Here is a 14,984-nt window from a genome sequence, read left to right on the forward strand (position 1 = left end):
ATTCTCATTTCTGCACATCCCACAGATTGATCGAGGAAAATTTCTAGCTGCAAGTTATGGATGCCTTAGAAGAGGGATGAGTCAAGATCGTTTGGGGTGTTGTTGCAGGAATAATGACACAGGTGGATGTCAGCGTAAATCATCTGGCAATGGGACCTGGCGAACGCCTTACCTCCCCACTTGATTTTCACAGACAAAGGAGATTTACACGCCGTGTTCCCACCAGCTAAGATGAGCTTTTCTCGTGCTTGCTGCAGTTAATTCCAATTTACACAAGAGCAATGATGAGATTCGGAGGAACAATGATTTGGTTTGTTGTCATTATAGCTGTAATAGGGGAAAAGGCTTAATTACTGCGGGGGTGTTTGGTGAATATGATTAATAGAAAAACTTGAACAGATAAGACAGTGAAGATCATTGCTTGAGCTCAGAGCAGCATCACAGAATGGCTTAATGTGCCACTTCACTGTAAGGTCAACTCCAGTGTTTATCAGCACTCCCTGACCTTCCATTGCCAATATTCTTCCTTTTCTCTTCTAAATAAGTTTAAAGTGAATAAGTTGCAGTAGCTTTGGGGATTTGTTAAAACCTGTCAAACTGTGACGGCTCCTTTTTCCTGCCTCCTTAGACTTTGTCTCTGTATTCCTATTTCAGTCACTACAGGTTTCAGCTTTAGTTTGATAACTGTTATACTGTTTATTTGCCATTAATATTCTGAAAATATACTACCAGTAAGATCTCTTTCATCCTTTTTTTTCCCCCCACCTTATTTATTGGTAGGCTTAATTCAACTAGCTTGGTGTGTCCAGACCTAAATTCATTGCATGATTATTTGGGTCTGGTCAAGCTTAATAGGGAATCGTTCACAGTCGTTCCACCCCACTGGGCGTAGACCTCGGGTAAATTTTAACCAATCGGCATGCGCGGACTTCAAGATATCCGTCCTTTGAAGTCGGTTCTAATTTGATAGCTAATGTATCAACTTACTGGGAAAAAAAAACAACTCAACTAAACTTGCAACCAATGTGGCATCAAACTCCTCAAATCAGTAGTGCTAACAACCAAACACAGTGGCGTCCTTCTTTTTTTCTTTATCTTAAACTTCACATCCAACTCTTCCGAAGTAATGTTTTCCTCCTCTGACAGTTTTCTGCCAGCTTCTACTCTGAAAACCATCAGACAGAGCGATGCAAGTCGTCAGCCTCTTGGCAGTCACGTACAATGCTGTGTGGTGAGACATGCAAGCACTGTAACCAACACACAGATGGAGCCAGGTTGCTGCATGAAATCAAATGACAGACACTGTGGTCCCAGAGATGCAAAACACAAACCAATGCTGCTTCATAATTTATTTTTCCTGAAACACGCCATTGCCTTCCCGATCTCAGTCTCATTCGTGACTGCGGCCCTAAGGTAGACAACCTGCATGCCAAGAGGGAAGTAATCACTGTTTGTCTGAATCAAAAACATGAATATTTAAGCAGATATTGTATTTCCATGTATGTAGGCTGTGTCACTCCATGCACGAGGCAGGTTCAAATTATTCTCGTCCAGTTTTTTGCTGACTGTCAGAGGGATAACCTTACAATACAACATTTGCAAAAAAATATTTTTGGTTTTGATTCTCCTAATGTTGATTATTGATTGGATATGTGAATTTAATCTGCGATGGTGCTTTGCAAAACTGTGACTGTATGTTATAGAATAGACATGAGTTGTTTTGTTGACACGTGGCCATTATCAAAAACCCATTCACTTTTGATTACCTGGTAATCATTTGATACTCTGAAAATAGGAGGTGATAACAACCAAGCATACATTTTTCATTACGCGCAATCTCACAGCGGTGTGCTCTCGCAACACTGTTGGCTCTCTTTTTAATAACACATATCCTTCTCTTTTCATCTAAGGTGGCCTGGCTCTGTAGCCTCTCAGTGACACCAGTACAACGATAATACCTTCCTCGTATTGCAAAGGAAAAACTACATATGTGCTGAAATGAAGTGTGCACAATATGGCATCTACACACACAAACACATGCAATTCATGTTGCCCGCATTGAAAAAAAAAGGAAGCGTTTGCTGCTGCTTAATAAACACACATGGGCACAGATATTCAGGGAGCTGCAGACACTCGGGTGTTCAGAGCCGATAAGCCCTGTACCGTCTGTGGCTAGTTTTCCTAACCTCCCCCCCCCCCTTTTCTTGTCTTCCGTCTCTTCTCTGGGGTACTGTCTGGAGGCAGGCCGCTGCTACAAGACCCAATGGATTCACCAGCTGGAGCGAAGAATACCTAAATATCTGGAGAGAGTAGCAGACAAAAGCGGACAAAGTCAATCCGGGATTGCCAGTGAAGGGGACGAAGGAGTTTGGGGAGAGTCCTATAATTCTGCCACATGTAGAAAGACAGTGAGGGAGGGAAAGTGAGGACATCGACATGTTACAGTGCAATCCCAGGTTGAGGGATAAGCTGTTTGTACAGACACCAAACAGGGATTTCATTACTCGCCGTTTAGTCATGCTGTATTTACAGGGTCAGTTCCATGTAACTCCTGATGCACAGGAACACAACGCCAAGGAAGTAACACAACAGGCACTGGGCTGGCGGCTGCTGTGACCACAATCTCATAGCCCAGGGAGTTAGCCTGGTGAGGTGTGATCATACAGTGTTTGTGCCTGACGTTCAAAAGCAGCTCTGTGAAAAGTCTTAGTAATTACAGTGGAGGCTGTGTGAGTGGGAAGCCAGTGTGTCTGCAGCAGAAAGACTCCTTTAGCTCATCTCTTACTGAGGGATGAAAGGGAAGAACAGAATTGGAGAAGTTGAGACACTGAGGATGTCGAGAAAATTAATCCAGCGGTTTGCAATCAGTTTTTCTAAGAAGCTGTATTTTGACTCATTATTTTTCATGCAAACAACTGATACATGAGGGCAAGGAAATATAATTACCTGCCACATTTTTTCAATATTGTTGTTGATCATAATCATTCTTGAAGGCAACTAAAACATGCAAAAAAAAACCTACATCATGCTGTAGTTGAATCTCAGTGGGGATCGGCAGCACAATTAAAGAATTCGATGTGATTTAAATATTAATATTACAAATAATACAAAGTGAAGCTTTAGAGATATTGAAAAAGATGCAACCACTGAAGCAGTCTGTCACAGAAAATGTGCTGTTGTTTTCTGTCTCTCCTGCCACCTTTGGCAGAAATTACAGCCTCAAGTCTTTTTGGAGTATGATGCTATAAGCTTGGCACACCTATTTCTGGGCAGTTTCTCCCATTCTTCTTTGCAGGACCTCCCTAGCTCCATCAGGTTGGATGGGGAGCGTCGGCGCACAGCCATTTTCAGATCTCTCCAGAGATGTTCAATCGGGTTCAAGTCTGGGCTCCGGCTGGGCCACTCAAGGACATTCACAGAGTTGTCCCGAAGCCATTCCTTTGTTATCTTGGCTGTGTGCTTCGGGTCGTTGTCCTGTTGGAAGATGAACCTTCGCCCCAGACTGAGGTCCAGAAGGCTCTGGAGAAGGTTTTCATCAAGGATGTCTCTGTACATTGCTGCATTCATCGTTCCCTCCACCCTGACTAGTCTCCCAGTTCCTGCCGCTGAAAAACATCCCCACAGCATGATGCTGCCACCACCATGCTTCACTGTAGGGATGGTATTGGCCAGGTGATGAGCGGTGCCTGGTTTCCTCCAAACATGATGCGTGGCATTCAGGCCAAAGAGTTCAATCTTTGTTTCATCAGACCAGAGAATTTTGTTTCTCATGGTCTGAGAGTCCTTCAGGTGCCTTTTGGTAAACTCCAGGTGGGCTGTCATGAGCCTTTTACTGAGGAATGGCTTCCGTCTGGCCACTCTACCATACAGGCCTGCTTGGTGGAGTGCTGCAGAGATGGTTGTCCTTCTGGAAGGTTCTCCTCTCTTCAAAGAGCAACGCTGGAGCTCTGTCAGTGACCATCGGGTTCTTGGTCACCTCCCTGACTAAGGCCCTTCTCCCCGATCGCTCAGTTTGGCCGGGCGGCCAACTCTAGGAAGAGTCCTGGTGGTTCCAAACTTCTTCCATTTACAGATGATGGAGGCCACGGTGCTCATTGGGACCTTCAATGCTGCAGAATTTTTTCTGTACTCTTCCCCAGATTTGTGCCTCGATACAATCCTGTCTCGGAGGTCTATAGACAATTCCTTGGACTTCATGTCTTGGTTTGTGCTCTGACATGCACTGTCAACTGTGGGACCTTATATAGACGGTGTGTGCCTTTCCATATCATGTCCAATCAACTGAATTGACCACAGGTGGACTCCAATCAAGTTGTAGAAACATCTCAAGGATGATCAGTGGAAACAGGATGCACCTGAGCTCAATTTTGAGTGTCATGGCAAATGCTGTGAATACTTATGTACATGTGATTTTGTTGTTGTTGTTTTTTTTTCATATATTTTTTTTCACGTTATTATTATGAGGTATTGTGTGTAGAATTTTGAGCAAAAAAATGAATTTAATCCATTTTGGAATAAGGCTGTAACATTAAAAAAATGTGGAAAAAGTGAAGCGCTGTGAATACTTTCCAGATGCACTGTATGGTAAATCCTAATCAGTGAAACATTTTACACTTATGGGATTTACGTTGGATAGTGTCGATGTATGTCTTTACATAATCGTACTCCTCTCAACAGTATTGATAGTAGCTTGTAGAAAAAGGCTTTTAAAACAACTTCCTTAGGAATGTAGGTCACCCACTGGGACCAGACTTGAAGATGGATACAACAGGAAGAATACTTATTCTTTCTTTTCTGATTACATTTTAAAATCTCCCTGTACAATGTCCCAATGATATACTGTGTTGATGGATAAATTCCTAATTTAATCAAAGAAAAATACATGAATGGCTTCAGACACTCAAGAAATAGCCAAAGAACTCCCTATTAAAAACATGCTTTCAGTAGTAGCATCAAAGAGCAAGATGTAAAACCATTAATTAGTCTCTAATAAGGTGCTCTGGATGAAAACATACTTAAAATATGAATCTATCATCCCTTATCTTGACCCCATTATTGATTGGAAGGAGGACTGTTCCGTCTGTCTGCAATGCAGATTGGAGTTTTAATTGTATACACATTTATCATAGCCAAGGCGACTTTTGACGCAGAAACAATGATTCAAAATAAAATATGCTTAACAGAGGATCAGTGGAAAAGATAAGCGGTTACATTTTAGGACATTTCATTTGAATTCCCTTGCAGAAAAAACACAAGTTTTCCACATGATCACTGATGTGATCACATGTATGTCACATGTTTATCACCACATGTTGCAACATATGATCCCATGGGAAAAAATATGTGGAAAAATGTTCACATTGGGATCTACATGGGCTTCACACAGTACAACATGAAAATATTCCAAAACCACATGATTACCCATGGGCAAAATACATGTTTCACATATGTGCACGTGCAAAAACTCATGACGCGTGAAATCCATGAGTTTTTTCTGCAAAGGTTGGGCTCGGGTATTTACTGCACTGGCACGTTTGATTGATTTCTTGTATTGTTTCAGTGTCATAGAATGCGCAGAATTAGCTGGAAAGGGGAGTTTGTTTGTCATTATGCTGCAAGATTTTACACGTGACCTGCAATTTCAAAGTTTAAGTTTCCTCCTCCATTTTTAATGTTGGATTGACATGAATATTAATAAGATAGAGAGGCATCAGAACATTCTGTCTGTCTTCCATTGAGGCTGTGGCTTTGAGCATTTGATGACTGGAATCTCTTCAGCCACTGGCATCAGATGATGTTCTTCAGGAACAAGTGGAAGTGTTAACTAATCTTACTTTAACACACTTTTTATTTTATTTTTAAGTATCAATACTTTATGTGAAGAATGTTTTTGAGTAAGGATTTTTAAGCTGTATTTAACTATCTACAATACCACCACACACCTTTTACTGTAAGTTCCAGCTTTAGGCAGCAATGTGACATCAGCTGTACATCACTTATCTGATGAAGTATCATATGTGTCTCTCTCCCAAACACATAGACATGCACGCAAAAATGCAGACGTAGTTATTGCATTCTTTAAGGCGTTGTTGCATTAAATCAATTTAGCACATTCAAATGCAAAACTGGTTCCATTTCCAATGTACATTCATGCTCCATCAGCATCACCCACACTTCAGCAAACAAAACCAACACGTCATGTGCTGAGGTATCCAGGCCTGCAGTGTATATGCCGGCGCATACGGGCTCAACAGCCACTGTTGCCTAGCAACAACAATCATGTGCATTTGTTTTTTCTGTGATGTCTTGGGGTCATTTGCATTTTTTACATGGACTACTTGGTTTTAGTTTGCATATAAAAAGGGACGCATGAATATTAACTTTAGAAAAATAGACTTAATAATGGCAATACGTAACACTTATTTACTAATTCATTTTTAAATTGTAATGAGTTAGGTTTATAAAAACGTATAAAAAGGGATTCACTTGAAAATACCTTGATTTTATAGCAAGCTTCCTGAGGCTGAAAGCATGAAGTGGAAGGATCATAACAGCACTCCTCTCCCTCAGGGTCCAATCTGGGGTGTCATTAAAATAGGGGATGAGTACTGCACACTCTCTTTAGCCAGCTTCCCTCAAGCACATATAGATCCCTCAATCAAAGCAGAGCAGTTCCATCTGACATTAAAACCCCTCCTTCCATGATAAAAAAAAATTACCTCGATACAGGATGCTGGAAAATAAATGAGATCAGACATCTGATGTGTGCGTATGTGTATTTATGCAGCTGTAAGTAAGAGTTCTTTTAAAAAAAAAACAAAAGGAGAGGCTGGAGGATGTGTATGACAACCATGACTTGAATTACCAACCACTTTCTCTAATTAATGTCGACTTGACGGAGCCACACATGCTGTGTTGTTAGAAGGGCATTAGTGTTTTGACAAAATGTCTTTTTTCCTGTGCTTACTGTGCTGGACTTTTGCACTTTGTTTTGTTTGTTTTGTCCGTTTCAACTGCTGGTAAAACTCCGTAAAATATTTTCCACTTTCTCAGCTTCAACCAAGCTGACCGGGATGTCATCATTATCCCACAGGACCAACAGGGCCACAGCTGGCCAGTCTTCGGGAGATAAACAACAATTATTTGGCAAGATTTAAAAAAAAAAAAAAACTGAATTTGACTCGTTCTTTGGCTTGTTAAACACATTTGTCATTGTTTAACCACTTGATTGAATTCCATTGTTTATAACAGCATCACATTGATTGCGTTGTCAGCATCCAACAGGCCGGCACTTAATTTATATTATATTGATAGTGTATATTGTTGAATGTAAAATAAATAATATGGAACCAGTAGCCTTCAGGATCACGGTTCTTAATGAAAAAAAAATATAATGATTAATATGCATCCTATTCTACACATTTCCCTGACATTCATCCTGAGGGATTTGAGTCTTTTGGATCTTTTAAGAGCAAAATGTAATGCTGAAGCAGAAGTAGGTGCATGAGGGAAAAGTGATTCTTCAAAACATAATCAACACTACAAAATAAAAATAAAAAATCTGATATCATTGAAACACTTTCAACAGCTTTCTAAGATAGATAGATGTTGCTAGTAGTAAATCTCCTCCGCCTCCAAGTCAACTCAGTAGTCTGTTTTCAACAACATGTGAATAAGACAGTACTGGCAACTGGCATACTGGACCTTCGTTGTTACGGTAGCAATAGTGAAGATGTCGTTGACGTTGTAATTTTGTTCGATTTTGGTACCAAAACTCTTTGGTAGGGTTCGGATAAACTGGTGGTTTGGATTAAAATGGGTACGATTGCTACAATAGTTACGTCCGTGATGAAAGTTGCGGTTAGGGTTATGAACCGACGCACTTTAGTTTACATGGTACTATTTTTCTTTTGGGTGTTGAGGTGTTGAGATGAAGTACCTTTACTCTGTTTGAGCTTTAAAAATGATTTTAATTGGAATTTCAGGCTCCATGTAATCATAACTTCTGTCAACGGACTTTCTCTTTTGCATAATTACTTTGTCATAATTACTAGGACTGCTAGAGGTTGTATGGTAGGTGCAATTTGGCCAATCTGAACCATAATTAAAGGAAAGATGACAACTGATAACTATCATTTAATAGGCTGATAACATTCTAATCGGGTGGAAAGACCACAGAATGGGGTTACAGATATAAACCAAGTGAAATAAATATAACATCATTCGGCAAATTTTTTTTTTAAATTTTTTTTTATCATGATGCTTGTCTCTCTTCAGCCTGAGGAGCCAGCTGAATGTGTGTACTATTTTGGAAGCATGACACAAGTTTCAGTCAGCAGGAACAGCAGTGGACAGTAGACGAATGACTGCCCTGCTGAACATGCAACATACAGTCATTTATTAGCTAAGTAACCTTGAAACAGCCCTCATTGGAACACAAGTGGTGGTTTCACGGCTCTGGTTTTTGCCAGCGAATGAGTAAATAAAGACCCCAGCCATTTATGTTATGTCTGTGTTCAACTGTGTATGTTAATGAAGTGACACGTCTCATTAAGTGTGGGCTTGAATGGGGTTTTAACATTGTTATCCTGCTAATGCCGCTGAGCTGTCTGTATAATTCGTATGGTAAGGGGGGTAATTTATGCGTCGCCAATAACTAAGAGTTTACCACTGGCAAGTAGACGTTTCATGTTCGGACCAAGGACATTGACAGAACAAGATCTTTGATGGACACATTCATTGTCGTTCGGATGAAACCTGGAATTTTCCAAAACAGCAAATGCACCGACAAATAACCTGCATCGTGGGATGTGGCTCATCCTTTTGTTGGAGTGCACCATACTGTGTGTTTCTCTTAAACTGGTTAAAAACATGGCCAGCGCTGTTGCTGTCTTCAAGCTTCTTCATCAGCCTATCGAGGTCATGCCACCCCTCAGGATAACTGTCTGGTGGGGGGGGGTTTTTTTTTTTTTTTTTAATATTACCCTCGGGGAACACATAACACAAGCACCGCATTTTAGCAATATTAGCTTTGTGCATTACCAAGTGAGCTAATGTAGTCCATCATTATTTCATGGCACCATCATTATGTATTTGCATCATCTGAAACATAAATTGAAGTCTGGGGATGCTCACGTCAGCCTCAAGTAATCTCTAAGAGAAGAAAGATAGACCTTTTTTTTTGCCAAAGATTATTTTACCCCCTACTTGACAGTTGACAGTCAAGAGTGACAGCTAACACGAGGAGGGAGAGAAAGGGGGCAACATGCAAGAAAGATCCCTCACCAGAAATAAACTGGGGATGGCCACACAGCGTACGTCCTATCACTATGCCCTAGATTGGTAGATTTGATCCTGACTAAAAACCCTTTGATAGAGGGTGCGAAAAAAACAACAACACCTATTCTAGCAGTAAAACTAAATGCCCCAGACCTCATTTCAGCGCAGTGAAACACAGCAGACGGCTTTTATGAACTTTTCTGTCAAAAATGTTATCTGATTAATCCCAGTGTTCTCCTCGGGGTTCTGGAGGATACTGTTTTAAATAACACAGATTTTGAATTGATGGCTGTTTCAGAAACGTGCTACTGAAAGTAATACTTCTGTTTGGGGTCTTACAGTTGACAAGCTAATTTAGTTTTTAAATTATGTGAATTTTCATTGGGTATTGAGAGCACATTTTACACAGCACTTCCACTCTCCAATTTCAAATAACTCTTTTGGAATTTTTGCTGTTTCACAATTCCTGCTAGTTTTACAGATGTTTTTTTTTTTTTTTTTTTTTTTTTTAAACATTTCTACATATTGGGTCTGAATAACATCAGAGAAAAATAAATAAATCTCATGGATAAACATGGAACAAAAATTAAGCTATTATTGTTTTACACATTCAGCAGGAGGGCCCAAACAACAAGGAAGTAAAGCCAATATCAACAAAGCACAAGGCGTAAACAATGTGACAATGTTGGCCACATACAAACAAACGTGAGACTTCTGATCCCACTTCTGATCCCATGTGATGCACGTCTGACTGCACCTTTTATCCCAACAGAAAATGATTTAGACAGAAATATCTAGATGTATTTTCATCTGGCATCAGATATGTTCCGGCAACCATCATTCAAACGCAGGTTGTTTTTTTGTTTGGGATCGTGAAATGAATAACCTCCACTACAAAGCACCGGCTAAAACACAGAGGGTGTCGTGTTACTAATGCAGGATGGAGGGATTTTTACAATGGCTACTGTTGTAAAACAAACAAGGAGAATTTGCAAAACGACCCCATTCCAGCTTTTTGATGAATTGACATTAGACAGACATTACATGGTGCCCAAGCCCTGCCTGTATGCCTGTGAAGATTTTTTTTTTTTTTTTTTTAAAGTCCAGGAGCCTGTCCAATATTTCAGCCAATATTCGCCAGGCATAACCTGGCAAAGAAAGCCACCTGGGGGGCAACTTCATACCCACAGTCCACATAGCAAGCACAGAGGCCTCAGCATTGCATGATTGCAAACAATATAGCATTGCCTTTGTTTCTAACTGATTACTGTTGGGATTTACCTTATTATTCTGGTTCAGCTGGCAGCCCACCTAATGGAGGGAACACATACGGACAAGCTGGAAGACTCACTGACAGCCTCCTTGGACCTGAAAAAACTGCTTTGTACCTTACCGTCACATTCGCCAGCAGTGACGGAGGTATCAGTGCAGCTATTTTTTTTTTTATTTTAAATTGTTTTACTTAGAACAGACTTTTGTTTCATCAGGGTCCAGGTAACACTAGTAATTTAGTCCAGCTCTGTAGCATTTTGCATTGACAGAGGGGCTACAGTTATTTTACAATGCCAGGAGTGGTGACAGAAAATGTAGGTGACCTTAGCTGCAAGGAACACAGTGACGCCCAACCTTCAATAATGCATTGCAGTGTTGGGGGTGCACTGCATATGTCAGTGCATGTGAGTTTGTGCATGTGTGAATGAGTGATTGCAGAACATCATTCAGAGGCTGCTTATGTATGGGCACGTCCTGGCAGTGCCGGGTTAAATTGTATGCAAAATATTGATGAAGTGTGCCCAGAGGGACGGTAGCCCTGTCATGTCTCAATCAATAATTAAACCATCTTTTATTATTCTCTTTTCTTCCTCACCTGCGCTGTGTTTAGGAAGGTAGGCTCCCTCAGACATTTAACAGTTCAAGTCTCCACCAGTAGAAACAATAAATTAAATAGTCATACAAATACAACATCCATTGCGATTTCAAGGAAGGATTTAATTCCAACCCAATAAACAGGAAGATTGCTTTGGAAACGAAAGGGGGAAAAAAGTAAGACAAAAGGATCAACAGGAGGGCTAAATTATTGTTCATTGCAGTTTGTTCGTCTTCTTTTTTTTTTTTTTTTTTTTTCTCCCTCTTTTCTTTTTCTAAATTTCACAGACTTTGAGTTTCTGGACATCCCCCTGCTGACAACAACATAACTATTATGTTTTCAATCTTTTGACGTGGAAAATGACAGGAAAATAAAATTGCCATTAAGTGCAGAGACGAGGCACAAGGCAGTGGTTAAACCAAATAAAGAATCATACATCTGCAAATATGAGAAACAAACTGCTATACTAGAGCTTTATCCCTTGAAAAGAAAATGTCCTCCTGCAAAATTCTCCTGCTCAATTATTTCAGATGGCATTAATTTACAATTGCGAGTTGATACTGCAAGATACATGTAATTAAAGAAAATTATCCCCTCCAATCAAATCGGAAGCACTAATGTTCACTCTCAATGAAAACTAAATATTCTGCATCATGTCTTTTATATATATATCTTGTCAGACTTTTCTCACTGCGAGTTCCTGTTGGCTTTGTATTGCATGTCTCAGGCTGTACTGAAACCCATTGACAAGTCACAGGGTGTGCCTGCATTTCTGCACCAAAACCATGTTCTGGCATTAGTCTGGTTAAAGTTTTTTGGTTATTTTGGTTTTTGATTGATTTTTGAAAAGCTACTGCTAAGAATTTAGTAGGACAATATTTCTATAGGAAAAAAAAAAAGTGTTAAGTGTTAAAGTTAAACTAATTAGTAATTTTATGTTTCGTGAAAAAGATCAGATAAACTGTTCCAAAAGGCAGACAGTGGTGATTATGGTTAGTGGTGAGAGTATAGAAACATTTAGCAGATATCTACAGCAGATACATCAGATATTTACCGAGGAGGCAGGTTAAGTGGAAGGGTTGATACCTAGGAGGCAGGTTAAGTGGAAGGGTTGATACCTAGGAGGCAGGTTGGGTGGGAGGGTTGATATCTAGGAGGCAGGTTGGGTGGGAGGGTTGATATCCAGGAGGCAGGTTGGGTGGTTGATACGTAGAAGGCAGGTTGGGTGGGAGGGTTGATACATAGGAGGCATGTTGGGTGGGAGGGTTGATACTTTCATCTGCTCTGGTGCAGGCTGTTCACGTCCCGTTTCTCACCATGAGATGGGACAGATTTTTAAAACCATGTTTACTAACACAGACACATTATACGCATATACAGTTTATTATTGTGGTATCATAGCTGCACCAGCTTTAAGTGTGTGGCTGGTAGGTTGACTAATTTGTGTGTATATATATATATATATATATATAGTTATATCTATATAGATATATCTATATAGATATATACTGTACTGTATATACTGTGCATTTTATATTTTATATATTTTACTGCTATTTAATTGCTTTTCTAGTATTATCTTATTGCTTCTGTATGCTGCTGTAGTGAAAAAAAATTCCCCTCGGGGATTAATAAAGTAACTACCTAACCTAATTTTGCCTCTTAATGAAAGTGAAGCCTGCGATTCAATTGAAAATTAATCATTTCAAATGTAATATTGCTTTAAGTTAAAGTTTTCCGCACTTTCACATCATCATGTAGCAAGTCATTATAATTCTGCCATCTTCAAGACTGTCAACTATGTGTCTTTATATTGCAGCTGTTGATGAAAGGCCTTCACAATATTCACCTCTTTCTGTCACTGAATGAGGATTTCAAAGACCTCTTAATGATCAGAATAATACAAGATTTTGGATACGAATGACATCCAGGCTCACAGCAGCTTATTCTAGGTTTTTCTTTCTATATAACCTCAGCACATGCAGGCACACGTGTCGAAACTATCTATCTATAGAGATGAATGAACCTTCGAAGACTTTTTTTTTAACCAACAAAACATCAAATGAGAAAAGAAGAGAAATATTAAGGTAAATGAGAAGATAAGAGATGTTAGAAGGGAATTGTGGGAAGGAGGGTCGGTCGAAGTTGGTGCAGGATCGGGTTAGTGCATGAATCCACTTCATTAAGCCCATGTCTGTGGTGATTAAAGTGCATTATGAGTAATTTCAGGCGGACTATACCGAGCTTTGAATCTGAACCAATCTATGCTTTCCTTCCGCTCTCCTCCAAATGGCATTGTCTAATAACACAGAGGTATCAGACAACAACTTCAATTTAGGGATTCATAGGCAGTGTACACCAGCTCACATCACACAGCTTATTTGAATGACTATCTCCCAGACCCTAGGAAAGGGAGTGACGTCAGCCTGTTCAAGGAGGATGTTCATGCAGTGTGTGTGGCAAGATTTAGATTGCTGCAGGCGAAGAGGGACCCCTGCTACTACATGGCAGCCCATCACGACTGTTCAGGGATGCCTCTCACACTCTCCCCTCTAGCTTTTTGATGCACCATGCCAAGATAGATGACCTTGAGGCCGGCAAGGGAGTGGGGTGCCAGGTGACAAGGCTGGTTTGCCAGGTTTTAAACATGCCCCCATCACAGCAGTGCCTGGCAGACGGGTGGCTCAGCCCTCACTAGAGCCCCACACACACTGTGGTAGTCATTACCTGAATTTAAAACCAAACTGGAGGCTGTATGATGGTCTCAACCCCCTACGAAAACGTCAACTAATTAGTCCCCTTACAATTTCAGAGCATGCTGAGCGCATGCCAGTACACTGTCATCATCATAAATAAATGAAAAGATGAACAGATTAAAGAGTCATTACGCTATTCTAACAGGAATCCTTGCACTGTGGCTGACATGTTGACAGACTCAAAAAGAATATGGAAATGTCCCAGCAGTTAAAAGAAACCAGGCTTTTTGGATGGTCACTCTGGAAAGAAAGGATGATTTCATTATGACCAAAATTATACACCAACTTATTTATTGTTGTTTTTGAAAATCATCAAGGGAACAGACTGAATACAAATTGATATGCCTATAATTTAATTGTTTTCTTGCTTTTGAATGAAAAACACTAAAGCAAAAAAAGGTAATCTTGAAACAGCACTGCAAAAATACAATATAGTGTGATGCGATTCTTCTTATTGTTTCAAGATGGGTTATGTTTATTAAAAATAACAAGAAAGATATTCAGCACATTCACTCTTAATAATAACTATGAAATGTCAGTCCAATCTGCCCAAAACAACACATCAATTTGGCATTATTAAGTAAAAGCAGAACCACAGTTGAAGCGTTCTGGATGGCTGTAATAAATATCACTGCACTAGAAGTGTTTAAAATGGACAGCAAAGTGACTTAGAGCAGAAATAATGAATGCCATGTGGCTTTAATAACACTTGCATTGAAGTTAATAAAAAAAACAAAAAAAACAACAACACAACAGCAGTCTTGTGGCCAAAATGCCTCATTAACATTCTCATTTATATCTTCTGGTCATTGGGGTGGAGAAATCCTAGTTATATTTGGTTTGTACTGACTTGTATTACTTGGTTTGTATTGACTTAAAGTCGCGTTTATTAAACCACGTTTATTGTTACATTAGTAAGATTATGTTTTCAATGTTATTCTTGTAACAAATTTTACTACTGCCTGGATGACTGTATTCACAGGTTCACTTGCCTTCCACCTTTGACTATGCTAATTAGAGGCTATTGTACAAGATGAAATGCTTATTACATCTATATTTCATATCAAGAGTTTGAGTTTCTG

The sequence above is a fragment of the Brachyistius frenatus genome, unplaced genomic scaffold (assembly GCF_029030835.1).
Source record: "Brachyistius frenatus isolate BFR_SWC_R1_liver_20210118 unplaced genomic scaffold, ASM2903083v1 Contig_41, whole genome shotgun sequence".
Classification (NCBI taxonomy): Eukaryota; Metazoa; Chordata; class Actinopteri; family Embiotocidae; genus Brachyistius; species Brachyistius frenatus.